Source organism: Schistocerca americana, chromosome 7, assembly GCF_021461395.2.
Source record: "Schistocerca americana isolate TAMUIC-IGC-003095 chromosome 7, iqSchAmer2.1, whole genome shotgun sequence".
Lineage (NCBI taxonomy): Eukaryota > Metazoa > Arthropoda > Insecta > Orthoptera > Acrididae > Schistocerca > Schistocerca americana.
The window spans coordinates 77,740,138-77,758,875 of NC_060125.1; positions in this window are offsets into that span (position 1 = coordinate 77,740,138).

Below are 18,738 nucleotides of genomic sequence, written 5' to 3' on the forward strand. Positions count from 1 at the left end.
GCATCGCCTCCTACGTTCCTCGGGAGTATGGGACATCTTCGTCTCATCCTTGTCTCACGGTTATGAACCTGATTATTTAATGTTGAAAATTCCTGGTGAGTTTTCAGAAAGCAGACACATTCATAGATGTATAATCTAGGAAGAGTAATTATTTTAAATTATTTCATTATTCTAATAGCTCTTTTTGGAGGTTTGAAAGCTTGTTTTGCCATACCTGCATTTCCCTAGAAGATCACACCATAAGCATACTGTTCATATAAGCATAATAGGCACACAGCAATGATTCAGTGTTGCAACAGCCCCGAAGCATTCTTAGCACATAGCAGCATTTATGTAGTTTTCTACTCAAAACTTCTAGATACTTTTCCCATCTCAAGTGCTCGTCCACCCATATACCTAAGAATTTTATGTATGGAGCTTGTGCAATAACATAGTTCCCTAAATGTGCTTTTACTTTTCATCTAGCTTTACTTTTAATATTACTGAAATTCATCAATACCGTTTTATCCTTATTTATGATCAAAGCAGTATTGCTAAACCATTTTCCTGTCTCATTTATTGCCCTAGAGACACTGCTGTAGATTATCCATCCACGGTGTATCCTTTTATTAAAATGCTAGTGTCATCAGCAAACACCACTGTTTCTGCAAATGTCAGTTTGTACTCTCTGTTGTCTATAAGAAATATAAGACTTTAACCATTGAAGGCGAGTCCCCCGACCCCATGAAATTCTAGTTTCATAAGCAATAAGTCATGGCTGATTAAATCAAACCCATTAGATAAATCTAAGAATATCCCACAGCTTATTTCATTCTTGTACAAGGCATTTTTAATCAGGAAGACAGCTAGCCTTTCTATTTAGAAAAACCTGACATTAATGACGCATTTCTTTTAATTTCTCTAATTGTTTGTATTTTCAGTTTACAGTTCTCTGGAAAGATGAGTTGTAATGGTATTAACATTTGAAGTTAACATTCATTGAAACAACAAAAAAAAGGTATTGCTTCATGTATCATACATGATTGGCATACCTTATACCGTGAAACGTATTGCAATGCATTCAGATACAGTAGAAGTGCTCTGTAAATGCTTCTGTAGCTATGTGTGGAATGTAAATGAATTTTGCTGTTTGGCCAGCAGAATAACTAATGATGGCCAAAGTAGAAAGGATATAAAACATAGATTGACAATGGAAAGAAAAGCATTTCTGAAGAGGAGAAATTCCTTAACATCAAATATAGGTTTAAGTGTTAGGAAGTAAAATGTGTATGATAAACAGTTCAGATACAAAGACAATAGAAGCTTTTGAAATGTTGTCCTACAGAAGAATGCCGAAGATCAGGTGGGTAGGTCATATAACCAATGAGGAGGTACTGAATGGAACTGGTGAACAAAGAAATTTTTGGCATTATTTGAGTAAAGGAAGTGATCCGTTGTAGGAATCATTCTGAAACATAAAGGAATTATCAATCTAGTATTGGGAGGAATTGGGGGAGGGGGAACTGTAGTAGGGCACCGAGAGGTGAATACAGTAAGGAGGTTAAGAAAGCTGTAAGTTGCAGTAGTTGTTCAGAGATGAAGAGGCTTGCACAGGACAGAGTTGCATCAAACCAGTCTTGGAACTGAAGGCCACAACAGCAACATATTAATCAGAACTTAATTTGGAAATTATGTATTATAGGTACTCTGAAACACTTGGTTTATCAAAATTGGACACATTTGCTTCGGGAAAGTTATCCACAATCTTTATTTATACAAAATAGGCTTATTTTTTTGTATTAAGATTAGATACAATTTTTTGTCGTAGTGTAAAATCCAATTGAAGTTTATTTTCATTGTTTAACAGACCTGCTGATGGGTGACATTGCCCAAAACCAGTCAGTGTGAAATAAAAATATCAATTGACAGGCAGAAAATAAGCCTCTTTTGTCAAACATTTGGGGTCGGCAACATTTACTCTATACATGATTGCCAATTTCGATCATAAAAACTTTAAAAAATTATGTTATTTTTCATATTTCCATTCGTAATCTTTGTCGCACAGAAATGTGCTGTAAGGGTAATAAATACCAGGTGTCTATCCTCTGATGTCGGTGGATAACAGTTTAAAAAAATTAGGCATACTAATAGCAGCCACAAAATACATTTTCTCCATTATGAATAAACAGGCACTGTTTGAAAAGTAGCATCATAAATAATTACTGTGACCAAAAACAGTCTCCATTATCCACATCTTAAACTTACTCTTTCACAGAAAGGAGCAAAGTGTGCAGCTATAAAAATATTTGACCACTTCCCTTGTGAATCAGTCAGGCAATGGAAGTTTCACAAACAAACTCAAGTCATTTCTACTTGACGACTGCTACTCTTGAGCTGAATTTCCAAGTAGATATTATGTATGTGGTTGAGTTACATTCAACAATTATTTGTTTTAGATTTAAAAAAAAAGAGAGAAGAAGAGCCACGTAAATGTCCAACTCAGCATTTTTTATGGTGAGTAACACGAGAGATGAGGATTCAAAGTTGCGTGAAGCATCTCTCTCGTGTGTTCAATATGAGTTTTCCACACCCCAAGCAATACTATCAACTAATGTACTGAAAAAAGCCATTCCTAGCAAACATCACGCAAATGCAGAGGTGAGGAAAAATCAAACTTTGTCTTTATTCCACCAAAATATATGTAGCCTCAAGAATAAAATAGACCAGTTGCTAATAAATTTAAAAGACGAGTGTGAAAGTGAGCCTGATATACTGTGTTTCTCAGAACATCACGTTAAGAATGGGATCCACATGATACAGATTGAGAACTTTAGTTTAGCTACTCATTACTGTAGATCTGTTATGGAAAAAGGTGGTGTTGCAATATTTATAAAAAATAATATAGTGTATAAATCCCTAGATTTAAGCAAATACTGTGATGAACAACATTTTGAGGTGTGTGGCATTGAGTTAACAGCAGATAGTGCAACTGTTATTGTTCTGGCTGTTTACAGGGCACCTGCTGGAAATCTAAATGTATTTCTAAGACAAACTGAATCACTTCTGGTCCACCTATGTAGGAAAACTAAATCTATCATTGTTATGGGTGACTTCAATGTGGACCTTTTAACAGAAAATAGAAACAAGACAGATTTTGAACATTTAATGTACTGTTACAATTTAGTACCACTTGTGAACACTCCAACTAGAGTAACTGCCAGCTCTAGCACTTTAATAGATAATGTATTTGTAGATAAGGATATTTGCAATAATTTAACCATGAAAAATATTATAAATGGTCTCTCTGATCATGAAGGGCAATTCCTCACTCTAAACCAAATGAATGTACGAAGAAAAGAAAATTTCATTTGGAAAACATTTAGGATTATAAACAGACACACCACTGAAACCTTTAATCAGCAATTACGGCTTGTGGACTGGTCTCCTGTATATGCTACAGTTGGTGTTAATTCAAAATTTAATATATTTATCAATGAAGTTACAAGCCTTTTTGAAGAAGCATTTCCTAAAAAATCAGTGAGAGAAAACCTGTGCAAATCTGGAAACAAGCCTTGGATTACTAAAGGCATCAAAATCTCTTGTAAAACAAGAAGAGAACTATATGCTGCAGCCAGGAGTTCAAATGATAACAGTAGGATTACACACTATAAAATCTACAGTAAAGTTCTGAATAAGACAATTCAGGCAGCAAAGAACATGTGCTTGAAGGCAGAAATTGACAACTCAAGCAATAAAGTAAAAACTATCTGGAAATTTGTAAAGAAGGAAACCGGGAAAAATGCAGTTTGTAGTGAAAATATCCAAATCAAAAGTGAGGGTAATCTTGTTAGCGATCCAAAAACAGTTGCAGACACATTCAACTACAATTTTTTAACAGTAACAGAAAAAATAGGTTTACAAGGGTCCATGAAGCAAGCCATCAATCTTTTGAAAGCTAGAGTACCTGGTTTAGTGCAACACATGAAGGTAAAAACAGTCACTGTTCAAGAAATTGAAAGAGTTATTAAATCCCTGAAAAGTAAAAACTCTGCTGGAATTGACAACATTTCTAACAAATTATTAAAATACTGCTCCAGCCATGTAAGTAAAGTCCTTTGCCACATTTTTGATGCATCACTTAAGCAAGGAATAGTTCCTGAGAGGCTTAAGTATGCAGTTGTAAAACCGCTGTATAAGAAGGGGGATAAGACGGATACTGCTAACTATAGGCCAATATCACTACTGACAAGCTTTTCGAAAGTTTTAGAGAAACTAATGCATGCCAGGATAGTTAAGCATCTCAGTGAACACAATAGCTTCAGCAAAAGTCAATTTGGGTTTCAGAAAGGTTTGTCAACAGAAGATGCAATATTTGCATTTACTGGCAAACTCTTGGAATCTATCAACAAAAAACTGAAAGTGATTGGCATATTTTGTGACCTAACAAAAGCATTTGACTGTGTAAATCACCAAATTCTTTTACAAAAAGCTGCACATCTCGGTATAAGTTGTGCAGCAGGGAAATGGCTCGACTCATATCTGTCAAACAGAAAACAAAAAGTTGTAGTAGATAGTCAAGTTGGTGTCCCTATATCTTCAGAATGGGGTACCATCTCATGTGGAGTGCCGCAGGGCTCAGTTCTGGGCCCCCTACTTTTTATTATATTTATAAATGATCTTCCTCTCTCTACGGAATATTGTAGATTCACCATTTTCGCGGATGACACTACACTACTTATTGATAATTCGGAAGATAAGCTTGAGGTAACGGCAAATAAGATTTTAAATGAAACGGTGAACTGGTTCAACATTAATGGTCTTATTTTAAATTACTGTAAAACAAACTACATTCAGTTCCACAAAACATCCAAAGATGAGGAAATATTTGTAAAGGTAGGTGAGCAGACAATGAACAGGGTAGATTCCTCAAAATACCTAGGCTTGCATATTGATAGCAAACTGAATTGGTCCAGCCACATCGTGGATCTGTGCAAAAGACTAAGTTCAGCAACATATGCATTGCGCATTGTTTCTTCTTATAGAAATATGGAAACCATGAAGTCAGCATATTATGGTTACTTTCATGCAATTATGGCATTTGGAATTATATTTTGGGGAAATCAGCCACTGGCTAAAAAAGTACTGTGTGTACAAAAAAGAGCCATAAGGATCATGTGTGGAGTCAATCCTAGAGCCACATGCAGGAATCTTTTTAAGAAGCTTGAAATACTTACATCCACTGCGCAATATATATTCTCATTGATGTGCTTCATAAGGAAAGAAAAATCCATCTTTAAGCTGAATAGTGCATATCACAGTCACAATACTAGAAGGAAACATGATATCCACTATGAACAGCCAAATCTAAGTATGGTGCAGAAAGGAGTCCATTTCAGTGGCTGTAAGATTTTTAATGCCCTCCCTTCAAGAATTAAGTGTTTGATAGATGATGATCTCCTGTTCAAAAAAACCTTAAGGCAGTTCCTATTGCAAGGATCATTTTATACATTAGAAGAGTTCCTGAACTACAGTGTTTAACATCTCTTGTATTGTGAAATGCCCAAATTTGTGTTTGTAATACCGAATATTTTTATTGTGAACATATATTTTGCAATATTTATTTCTTTGTAACACTTATTATTTTGTAATCTTTATCTCTCTCTAAAATGTATTTTTGTAGTGGGACCTAAGTTACTGTTCACTGTTTTTTGTTTTGTAATCTCTATCTATATCTAAAATGTATTTTTTTGTAGTGGGACCTAAGTTACTGTTTACTGTTTTTGTTTTGTTTTATGTATTACCATAAATTCTGGCCAAAAGCTTGTAAAATTGACACGTTCCATATCCTGTGATACTGTCACAACATGGATCACCGGAACAAGAGATAAATAAATAAATAATAAATAAAAAAATAAATAAATAAAATGTTTTCACATATGCAGTGTATGTTATTTTTAAACCTACAAACACGTTCAGCATCATACTGACTTCTTGTAAGGGGGAAGGAAAAAAAAAACACACGCACACCAGACATAGTTTTGTGGTTTTTTGCTCTGAGAATCATTTTGAAGGTTTGCCCCCAAAACATGTTAGAATGACATACTTTGTTCACTTCCAGTCCTGTGTAGCATATGGGGTGATATTCTGGAGTAAAACTGCTTGTCTACTAAAAGCTATTTATACATTACAGAGTAAGGACTGTATGTATCATGTCATACAGCTTTACAATAACACATCCTCCCATACATATAAAAATGTATTCATGATAGACTTAAACTGGAAAATCTATGAACTAACAGTGATGGTAATAGCTAACTTTGTTTCAGATAAAGCGCATTTTAAACAAAGTTTGAAAGACTTTTTGATAGGCAACTCCTCCTACTCTATAGATGAATATCTTTACAGGAACTGTTAGACCAGCTTAAGTAAAAATGTGTGTTAGACTTCAGTTTTGACAGCAGTTGGTCGCAACAGTCAAGATTAGGTATTTTGTGTATGATAAACGTATAATTAGTACATACTAATGTTTCATTCTGGCAGTGTATTAATTCTGTAAATATTAGCAATTCCAGTTTACTGTAGTGTATACACCTATTTTGACAAATGACAAAGATAGTAAGTATTGTATTCAAATGTTTTGTTATTCTTTCTGACATGTTTTACACCCAAGAGAATCATCTTATTTTTGGGTCAATGGAACGAAAACTGAATCTAATCAACTGTGGGTCCCTCTACATGGGGTGTTTCACAGTTCCCATTGTTGGCTTCTTGGAGTTATAGAGAGGGACGTAGTCGATAAAGTTGTGAAAGAAACCCATGTTCATTTGGATGTAAAATAAGTTTGAAGATCAGATCATTTTCAGAACTCCTGCTTCACAGTGCACACACAACAAGTACAATGGACTCTGACCTGCATGCCCTATGGGAGCCTATGGCAAGGGGAATGTTCAAAGTACCACTCATCAGGTTCTCATGTATCATTGTATTAAATAAATTACAAGAAATGAAAGTCATTGTTAGTGCCAGTTATTGTACATTGATTTTATTGTGTGTATAATAAGAACACATTTAATTTGCTCCTGTTAAATTATTAACAGCATATGAATTATTAATAGTAAATAAAAGAAATAGGGCTGTAATTAAGTCTTGCCAACGCATTCCTTTCCGAGAACTGTGTTGCTCTTACAATTTTCGTTCCCATTTCCTTATTTTGAGTGCAGCACACTCAGTTTTGATAATGTCATTGAAACTAAATTTATCAGTAATGTCACATTCTGTTGACAAGATAGCCATATTTGAGTCTGGTTTTCCTATACTTGATCTTAACTAGTTGTTGATCATCTTTAATTTGCTGAAATTATGTTGAAATTGTCGTAAGTATCCTCTAAGTGATATTGATGTCTGGATAAGCATTTTGCAACCTGTACTATGAAAAAAAGTAAAAAATCTGTGTCAGTACTCATCACCACCTTTTTTTCTACTGGAATATGACAGTAGCGGTTTTTTTAACTAGCTCTGTTGTATTGATGTTCATGTTATATTTGTCACTAAAATCTGCTGCATATTTTTCAAAAGTAAGATACAGGGCCCTCCTGATAGGAAATTAAGTGTTATATATCATATCTGTTTCCCATTTTACTTATTATTCTCACAAAAATTTTGAAGTAGTCTAGTGTAGAAAGTTTCACTCCAGTCCTCAGTTGGCAGTAATTGGTAAAAATAGGATGCCTACAGTTAAACAGCACCTTATTTGCTTGGAGATCCCAACAATATTGTAGTGAAGTAGCGGCAAAAGTGCCATTGTTGAACACATGCTAGCTATATAGGCAGCAGCTGTATGAACCAAGCACACTGTTGACACATAACCAAAGTGATGCCTGTTTGGCAGTAGTAACGTTTTTTATGTGCTACTTTTACGAAATGACACTGTGATAGTAGCATGCATTTTCAGTCTTGGGTGAAGGCAAAGGCTTCTTCTCGCAGGCAAAAGATAGGAGCCTCTCCTGGTTGATTCTTAAATCATCTTTATCGATCAGTGTTTGCACTTCCCTTGTTCCTACGCCCTCAGGGGGTGTCTACCTCACCATGGCCTCAGTACGGCTCTGTCTGTAGCTCCAATTTTCAATCGCATCGCTTTCCGTGTTGTGGAACTGTGTGGTTGAAACTTGAGTATTCTTACAGTGATATTTAAAAAGAATAAAGTAGATTGTTTGCTAAAAACACCCTTTATTAAGTACAGAAGAGAAGCTACAAATCAAGTGGTTTTGGTGCACATCAACAAGTTTGTTGATGTGCACCTAACACTTAACCAATATGGATAAATCGGGGTTATGAAGCAAACAGTTTGGAACAATTCCATTATTAAGTTTACTGACATTTCACCTGGGCCCCAACAGTGTAACGGAGTACCAGCCGCCACTGCAAATTACCTCTTCTTTTAGTGAGAGAATTGGACTTAAAGTGGAAGGGCTGTTCTCCTGAATGACATGAACCTAGTCAACACTTGTTACCAAACAACTTGGATACAGATAGATATACTCTACTCATGCAATATCATATACGTAAACACTAAACAAGCCATTGTACACTGCATGATAGAGGGTACTTTCCACACATATTAGCAACTTTTTTGTCCTGTTCCATTACCATATGAGGAGGAAGAAATGACTGTCCACCTACCTGGGCACAAGCCTTTATCCCCTCATACTATTCCAGTTTGTATGTGTTGTATTAACATGTAATAATAATAACAGGGTACCTCTGAATTATTTTTTTAAAACCTAGAATTTTCTAGAATTGATTGCAGCACCACTTTGTATCCAGTTTATGTATGCACAATACCGTCCCAGAAACTTACAAAAATCTTCCATTTGTTCCTCCCTATTCCCCCACTGCCCACTGACACATCTTTACATCTTTTTCAGCAGCCACACTCAGAGTCTTCACAAAGACTCAGTCTATATTTGGAATCCTATCAACATTAGTACCTACAAAAAACAGCACCGCAGAAATTACATTGATTTAACACGACACTACTAAGCATTACCACTATGAAGGGCATACTTAATTGTAACAGTATTATGAAAAAGATAAATTGCTACTCATGATATAGATGACACATTGAGTCGCTGATGACGAAAAGACTATTACACATTTGAGTTTTCTTCAGAAAGGAAATACAGTCTCACAAGCAAGCACACCTCGCACAAACATGACAACTTCCCCAGCCAGAATGCAGTTATGTTGCATCAGTGGAAGCAGCAATCTAGAGTGGGGCAGGGAAGTGAGAGACAGCAGGGTTCAGGTGGGGGGAGAGAAGTCAGCATTGCCTGGCAGTGTGTGCAAGGACTAGATGGTGGCAGGGCATGGCTGACAGCTGTAGCATCAGGGGTCTCTGGGAGAGGCAGGGGGGAGTGGAAAAGGAGAAGAGCAGAGACGGGTGGAAGAGCTGGCAGAGAGGAACGCACAATGAGGGTGATGGGATGTTAACTGAGAGGTGATAGGACAGAGGGTGCAGAAACTGTTGGGTGGACAATGTGGTGATGGTAGGGTACCGTAGGTTGCGGATAAAAGCAGGTAAGCAGGTGGTTGAGAGCAGGATGTAGATGGCCCAGGATGTGAAGTAGCCATTGAAATTAAGCAAGTCGCATTCAGCTGCATGTTGTGACACAGGTTGGTCTAGATTGATCTTGGCCACAGTTTGACAGTGGCCATTCATCCTGGTGGACAGCTGGTTGGTAGTTGTACAGATATAAAAAACTGTGCAGTGATTGCCACAGGGCTGGTATTTGTCATGGCTGCTTTCACAGGTGGCCCAGATTCTGTTGAGGTAGGATAATCATGTGACAGGACTGAAATAGGAAGTGCTGGGTGGGTGGACGGGGCAGGTCTTGCACATGGGTCTTCCAAAGGGATATGATCCCTTTGGCAAGGCAGTTGGGAGTGGCATAGGGATGGACTAGGATGTTGCGGAAGTGGGATGGGAAGATGAAAGACTACTTTAGGAGGGTGGGAAATCTACCAATCTGCTTCTGAATTGCTTTGATGTCTTTCTTCAATCCAGCCTGGTGCATAGCCCTAACACTTGGAGCAGTGCTCAAGAATTGGTCGCACTAGTGTCATGTAAGTAGTCTCCTTTACAGATGAACCACACTTTCCGAAAATTCTCTCAATAAACCAAAGTTGACACTGGCTTCCCAACCACAGTCCTCACATGCCCGTTCCATTTCATATCGCTGTGCAGTGTTACATTCAGAATTTAAATGACGTAACGAGCTGACTGTGTCGAGCAGGACACTACTAATGCCCTATCCAAACATTACAGGTTTGTTTTTTCTACCCACCTGCATTAACTTAAATTTATCTACTTTTAGAGCCACTTGCTATCCTTCACACCAACTAGAAATTTTGTCATCTTGTAGCATCCTACAGTTAGTCATCTTCAACAGTTTCCCATATACCAAAGCATCATTAACAAACAAGTGCAGCTTGCTGCCCACTCTTTACACCAGATCATATATGCATATAGAAAATAATGGCAGTTCTGTCACACTGCCATGGGGCGCACCTGAGTATACCCTTGTCTGTGATGAACACTTGCTGTTGAGGACAGCATACTGGGTTATATTACTTAAGAAGTTTTCGAGCCACTCACAGATCTGGGAACCTATTTCGTGTGCTGGTATCTTCATTAGTGGGGTGCCATGTCAAATACTTTCTGGAAGCCTAGAAATATGGAATCTGCCTGTTAACATTCATTCATAGTTAACAGTATATCAGTGAGAAAAGGGGAAACTGAGTTTCACATGAGCAGTGCTTTCTAAAATCGTGCTAATTGATGGACATAAACTTTTTGGTATCTAGAAACCTTATTATTTTCAAACTCAGAAAATGTTCTAGGATTCTGCAGCAAACCGAAGTTAAGAATATTGGTCTGTAATTTTGCAGGTCCGTTCTTTTAGCCTTTTTATATACATGAGTCTTGCACTTTTTTCCAGTAATTTGGACTTTGCACTGAGCAAGAGATTTGTGATAAATGGAAGATAAGTAAGAGGCCAAGGTTGTAGAGTGCTCTTTGTAAAACTGAGTTGGGATTCCGTTCAGACCTTGTGTTTTAGTTGTTTTCTATTCTTTCAATTGTTTCTTTATGCCAGGGATGCCTATTATTATGTTGTCTATACGGGACTCTATGTTATGGTCAATTAACAATGTGTTTGTGTGACTGTTCTTTGTGAATGATATCTTAAATGCAGAATTTAAAACTGCAGCTTTCATTTTGCTCTTTCTTCGGCTTTCACACCGGCCTGGCCAACTAGTGACTGGATGGAAACCTTAGCCCCACTTAGTGATTTTATGTAGGACCAGAATTTTCTCAGGTTCTCAGCCAGATTTGTTCCTAAGGTATGATGCTGATGGTTTGCTGTATGCTTCGCACATAGATTTTTTCTCAGATGTATGAATCTGTACTAACTTGTGCTTTTCATCATTTGCACATTCTCCTTTGAACTGAGAGAGCAACAGCCTTTGGTTCCTCAGCATTTTCTGAATTACGTTGCTAAACCTCAGCGGGTCCTTTCCATCCTTACCTCCAGCTTGGCCTCACCATTCTTCTCCAAGTCCCTTCCTAAGAACACCAGTCTTTCAGTGGGAAAAAAAGAACGGTGATACACAGCCTCAAAACAGATCCTGATTAATCGTCCTAACTGCAGAGGAAAGTTCCACCACTATCGCAGTGGCTACCTCTGACTTCTCTGCCTATAAACTCTGCCAGAGTGATCACATCCCAGAAGTTCAACATAACCTGCAGCCCCTGCTTAAAGCCTTAGGGCCTTTCCAGAACCTCCCCCCTGAATCCATTCCTGTCCTCACCCTTATCTCACTCCTAGCACACCCACCTTCTACATTCTCCTTGAAATCCACAAGCCCAAAACTCCTGGACGTCCCATTGTAGCTGGTTATTGTGATCCCACTGAAAGAATTTTGGCACTCAATGACCAATACCTTCAACCTATTGCCCTGTCCTCCCACATCAAAGATACCAACCACTTCCTTCAGCAACTTTCCTATACATCAACATCTCTCCCTCCCAAGGTCTTGCCACTATTGAACATCACCTCTCCCATTGTCCTCCAGATTCCAAACCTACTGGCTCATTCCTCATATACCTTACTAATTATATCCTAACTCACAACTACTTCTTCTTTGAAGGGAAAATATACGAACAAATCCATGGCACAGCTGTGGGCACCTGCATAGCTCCCTCCTATGCCAACCTGTTTAAGGGGCAACCAGAGGGAACCTCCCAAAACCCTAAATCCCTGGTTTGGTTCAGATTATCAACAGTTGTGTCGATTTCTAGGCATTGTCAATTTGTATAGATGCCATTGTCCTGGGCATCAGAGATACAGCCATCACTGATGGATACATTAGCAGGCAGCAATGCAACAGGTAAGCAACTCCTTCTTTGGATGCCGATCATGCAGCGAGCCTTTGAAAAAACTTGTCGTTTGAAAACAGCGAAACCATTGTTTCACCTTGTTCATCATGCATTGTCAGCAATTGTCATGGATGCCAGCCAGTTGGCTATTGGCACAGCTCTCCAGCAATGCATTGAAAGCAGTTTGAAGCGTTTAGGGTTTCTTTCACAAAAGCTGTCAGAAGCTCAAACTAAATGGAGTGTGTATGTTTTCCAGGGTATGAAAAAGGGTTGTTCTTTTTGGAAGTTCTGTCAACTAGAATTTATCAGGTAACTTATCACCGATATTAAGCAAATAAAGGGGACAGACAACATAGCAGCTGATTTTTTTCTGGAGGATTGGCACAATTTCCACCAAAGTTATTTATGATCAGTCAAGAGCTGATTAACCCACAGATGAGCAGCTACAACTGCTGTTGTGAAACAACTCAACATCCCTCAAACTCAAACCAGTATGGTTGCTGGGCAGGTGAGACCTAATTTGGTTCCAGGACCATACCAAGGCATTTGTGGCCCAGTCCCTATGAAAGTCAGTTTTTGTCCACAGCCTCACAAACTCCAGCACCACAGCCTCACAACCTCCAGCACACACACCACTGTCTAGCTGATGGCAGAGAAGTTTGTAAGACCAGGTACAAAGAAGCATTACCACATGTTGGCAAAGGCATGTATGGCCTGTCAATGATGCAAAGTTGGCAGACTTGTGCACCAACTAGTGGGAGACTTTCCAGAAATGAGAACTCAATTCTGTCACGTACCCATATATCTCATGGGCTCTCTTCCACCATCGGAAGGATACCATTATTTGTGGACAGGTAAGCATATTGAGCAAAGTGATTCCAGTGGGTGATATACACTATGTGATCAAAAGTATCTGAACACCCCCAAAAACATACATTTTCCCAATTAGGTGCATTGTGCTGCCACCAAATGCCAGGTATTCCATATTAGTGACCTCCGTAGTTATTAGACATTGTGAGAGAGCAGAATGGTGCGCTCGCGGAACTCACAAACTTCAAACGCGGTCAGGTGATTGGGTGTCACTTGTGTCATACGCCTGTACGTGAGATTTCCACTCTCCTAAACATCCCTAGGTCCAATGTGATAGTGAAGTGGAAATGTGAAGGGACATGTACAGCACAAAAGCATACAATCTGACCTCATCTGTTGACTGACATTTACTGCCGACAGTTGAGGAGAGTCATAATGTGTAACAGGCAGATATCTATCTGGACCATAGGAATTCCAAACTGTATCAGGATCCACTGCAAGTACTTTGACAGTTAGGCTGGAGGTGAGAAAACTTGGATTTCATGGTTGAGCGGCTGCTCATAAGCTGCACACCACACTGGTAAATGCCAAACGATGCCTCACTTGGTGTAAGGAATGTAAACATTGGACAACTGAATAGTGGAAAAACATTGTGTGGATTGGCGAATCACGGTACACAATACGGTCATCCGATGGCAGGATGTCGGTATGGCAAATGCCCGGTGAACATCAACTGCCAGCGTGTGTAGTGCCAACAGTAAAATTTGGAGGCAGTGGTGTTATGGTGTGGTCGTATTTTTCATGGAGGGGGCTTGCACCCCTTGTTGTTTTATGTGGCACTATCACAGCACAGGCCTACATTGATGTTTTAAGCACCTTATTGCTTCCCACTGTTGACGAGCAATTTGGGGATGACGATTGCATCTTTCAACACGATCGAGCACCTGTTCATAATGCACGGCCTGTGGCTGAATGTTACACGACAATAACATACCTGTAATGGACTGGCCTGCACAAAGTCCTGAACTGAATCCTTTGGGAAGTTTTGGAATGCCGACTTCGTGCCAGGCCTCACCAACCGACATCAGTGTGTCTCCTCAGTGCAGCATTCCATGAAGAATACGCTGCCATTCCCCAAGAAACATTCCAGCACCTGACTGAATGTATGCCTGTGAGAGTGGGACCTGTCATCAAGGCTAAGGGTGAGCCAACACCATATTAAATTGTAGCATTGCCTATTCAGGGCATCATGAACTAGTAAGTCATTTTCAGACAGGTGTCCAGGTACTTTCGACCACATAGTGTATCAGGTGAGATGACAGCAAGACTACGTAGATTTCACAACACGGTTGTTCCGCACATGTCAAAACAGACCAGAGTGACAATTTGAATCAACGTTGATACTAGAGGTGTCTGTATTATGTGTATTCCAAAACCACCATAACACGAACTATCACATCAAGCAATGGAATAGTGGATAGATGGCCTAGAACTCTGAAGGCTGTGCTTGCATGCCGTGATAATTGCTGGACAGCAGCACTGCCATTCGTTTTGTTAGGACTGCACACAGCAGGTAACCTGGGCATTGGCGCACTGACTACTGAAATGGTTTACAGAAAAAAGTGGTGTCTGCCATTGGAGTTCTTTTCAGAAAAGCATATGCCTATGGATTCAGAGCTGCTATACATGTTACAGCAACTGAGTCTGCAAATAGCCAAGCTACTCCCAGCCACGGTTTCACATCATGGAGTTCGAAAGGTGTATGTAACACAGGGACATTGCGATATGCTCACACGTGATGTTGCAAACCAATGCTGTACACTTATCACTCACCACTGCAACCTCCACACTCAAGACGTTTCCAGGTGTTAAGATACAGTGAACATATGGTTCAAATAGAGTACAATGGCCGGCCTCTGACAATGTCATGGTAATGGGCTAAGCCTGCATATATGCTCTCAACAGATGCAACAGCAGGAGAATAGGTCTACTGCACCAAAGACAGCAATCCCACTTGACAAGGAGGCAGAACAATTGGCAACTGAGCCACCTCTACCATATTAACCAGGACCGTAAAAATAGGCAGAGCGTCCAGTGACATGCTCAAGAGCAGTCTGACACATGCAGCGTTAAAAAGTCCCTACACATTCATGGTGCCCAGAGCGGGTTTTGGGGGTTGGTTGCTTGTGGAAGACACCAGTTAGGGTCAGCAAATGTTAACTATCCTTTGATCAAATGGCTGGGTCGTTTGTATTGTATGCATTATACTTTGTTTTAATAGTGACGAAGCAGTTTATCAGTTGTCAAGTTAGTTTTAGGAAAAATAGTTACTATTCAGTGTTCAATAGGCTTTTGGTATATAGGCTTAATTATGAGTTACATCTTTACTCTCATTGTATATAACTCAGTGCTACATAAGGAACAATTATTAAGTGTACAGACAGTAAATAAACTTACTTTTTTTTTTTTTTTACACATCAGCTGATAGGGTTTCCTCTTTGTTATGGGCAACAACTTTCATTTATTCTCTTATGATGACAGCTGCTATTGATTACATGAAGTGGAAATACTGTAACTTCGTATGCATTTCCTTGCAATCGTGCAATGATGATAATTTGTTGTAGACAACATCATCAGTGAACAACTGGATTTGATTTTCAATATGATCTCTCCAGATTACATGGTATTTTTCAGTTCACAAATTAGATAATACAAAATTTGAATGACAAAGTATTGTCGCTAAGTGGCATTTTCCATGACTCGTTAAAAGCATTTCATTGGGCAGTTTAAAGTATTCTCTTAGGGAACCTAGATATTATAGTACCAGAGATCTTGCTGGTAACTGGTTTCATCCCATATTACTAAAATGGAGCGGTGTGTTTCATGAAGAAACTTGGGCTGGGGGTATAAAAAACAAAACGCGATCTTCAGAATGAGGAATAATCACTGCATGATAAATGATCATAATGAAGTAACTGCAACATATGAAAATTTAAATAATATTTTCTTGAAAATTAATAACCAGTTCTCTGCAAATAGACTGTCACTGAATTTAGATAAAATGCAATTCAGGACTGCAGAAAGCCTAACCACACCATTAGAAATAATTTATGGGATAAAATCAGTAAATTAAACAGATTTTTCTAAATTTTCAGTGTTTATATTGATAAGGATTTGAACTAAATCAGATGTTATCATCTTAAACACCATGTTATGCAAGTTTCGTGTTATAGTTAATGTCAGATTTTCAAACTGGAAATGCCAGAAAGCTGACTTATTTTGCCTATTTTTGATACCTTACGTCTTATGCACATTCTGGGGTAACTCAGTACCAAGGATAAGGGTATTTGCTGTACAGAAGCATGTAATAAGAGTTAAGTGTTCTGTCCATTGTAGACTCTCTTAGAGAGAGCTCATTATACTGATGACAGCATCATGGTACATTTCCTCCCTTATGAAGTTTGTTGTCCCTTCACAGCACTGGTAGGATGCACAATGCTGAAATTCCTTTTTGGCAGGTGGACTAGGGCAGAGTAGGGTTGTGGCAGTTGGGGTGGGTAGAGGGGGAGAGGATCTGGGATGGGACTAATTATCCTCCTGGCAGACAAAGGCTCCACCACTATTGTGATGTGATTGCTAAAGTGATTCCATCCCAAAAGTCCAGCACTATCTACTGAAATCCTTAGGCCCATCCCAGAACTTCTTTCCTGAGTCCATTTCCTTCTCACATCAATGACACCCCACACACCCGGCTTCTACATCCTTCCTAGAATCCATAAACTGAACAATTCTGGACACCTCATTGTAGCTTGTTATTGTGCTTGTACGGAAAGAATTTCTGCTCTTATTGACAAACATCTCTGATCCATTGCATGAAACATAGCCTGTCATATCAAAGGTCCTAACCAGTTTCTTCACTGACTATCTACCATCTCCACTCATTTACCTCCTGGATCTCTACCTGTCACTTTTTCTTCTTCTTCTTCTTCTTCTTGCTCTTGCGTTACGGCCTCTGTAGGACCACGGGTAGCCCCTTCGTGCACTGCATTCTCCTCTTCTTCTCCCGGAACCTCTTCATTCTTTCTCTTCACCTCTCCCGCTCTTCTTCCGAGATCTTCAGTGTCCGTTTCTCCTGTCGGCTCCACTGGTGACATTCTAATCTTTTCCTGTATTCTTCTCTGTCATTGATATCCGTCATATTGGTCGGTGTATATTTGTTCCTGCAATTTTCCTTTCCTTCGACCTTGATCCCCAATTCCAACCAGTCCTTCTGAAGTTCGACAACCCACTTGGTTCCTGTCTTTCCCCTTGTCCTCCCTGTTGTTTCCCACACTCTCTTCGTCATTCTGTCCATACTCATGCTAACTACATGTCCAGCAAACCTTGCCCTTTTGAGTCTGATTTCCCTGGATATTGTTCTCGTGTTCCAGTACAGTTCTTCCCTAGGTCTACGCATCCACCTCTCTCCACATCTTTTGGTACCTAGTATTTTTCTCAGTATTTTCCTCTCTTCTTTCTCTAGTTGTTCTGCCCCATTTCTCCCTACTGTCATCGTCTCAGCAGCATATAATACTGCATTCCTCACCGTTGCCTTGTAGTGGCTTGTCTTTGTGTCTGTGGACATATTCTTTTTATTGTATATCTCTCTCGTCATGTAGAAGGCTGACATCATCTTCTTTATCCTCTCTGTTATTCCCTCCTTGCTCCTGTTCCTTCCTGTTATAAATTCTCCCAGGTATTTAAATTTGTCCATCATTTCCACAGTGCCTTGCGGTGTTTCCCAGTCTGCAGTGGTATTTAATGTCTTTGTCTTGTTATTGGCTATCCTCTGTCCCACCTTTCTGGCTACCTTACTTAAGTTGTCGAATTGTGTCTTTGCGTCTTTTTCCGTCTCACTTACTATTGCTATGTCGTCTGCAAAGCCTAGGCAGTCCACTTGAGCCCTGTTGTCCTTTTTTGTCCACCACATGGGTCTTTGGTGTTCCCATTTCCTTGTTTATTGCTCTCCACTGCCTGATCACTTTGTCCAGTGATATATTGAACAACTATGGTGGCAATCCATCTCCCTGTTTAACACCAGTCTTGATCTCAAATTCTTCTGACAGTGCTTTTGTGTCTGTCAGAATTTGTTTTATGAGTTCTTGTGTAGTTCCATCAAGTTCTCTGTTCTTCATGATCCTAACAAGAGTCTGTCTGTTGATGGAGTCGTATGCCTTTCTGAAGTCCATGAAGGTTATTACTGTCTTTTTGTTTTTTAAGGCCCTATGTTCTATCAATTGCTTCAGGATAAATATCTGTTCTATACAACCTCTTCCCTTCCTGAATCCCACTTGGTAGTTGCCAACTGTACATTCTACCTGTTGTTCTGCTCTCTTGAGCAATAGTTTTGACAGCAGCTTGTATCCGACCTCTAGTAGCGATATTCCTCTGTAGTTGTTTACATCTCCCTTGTCACCCTTCTTATGTATTGGTACTACAACTGCATTCTTCCATCCTTCTGGCAACTTCTTTGT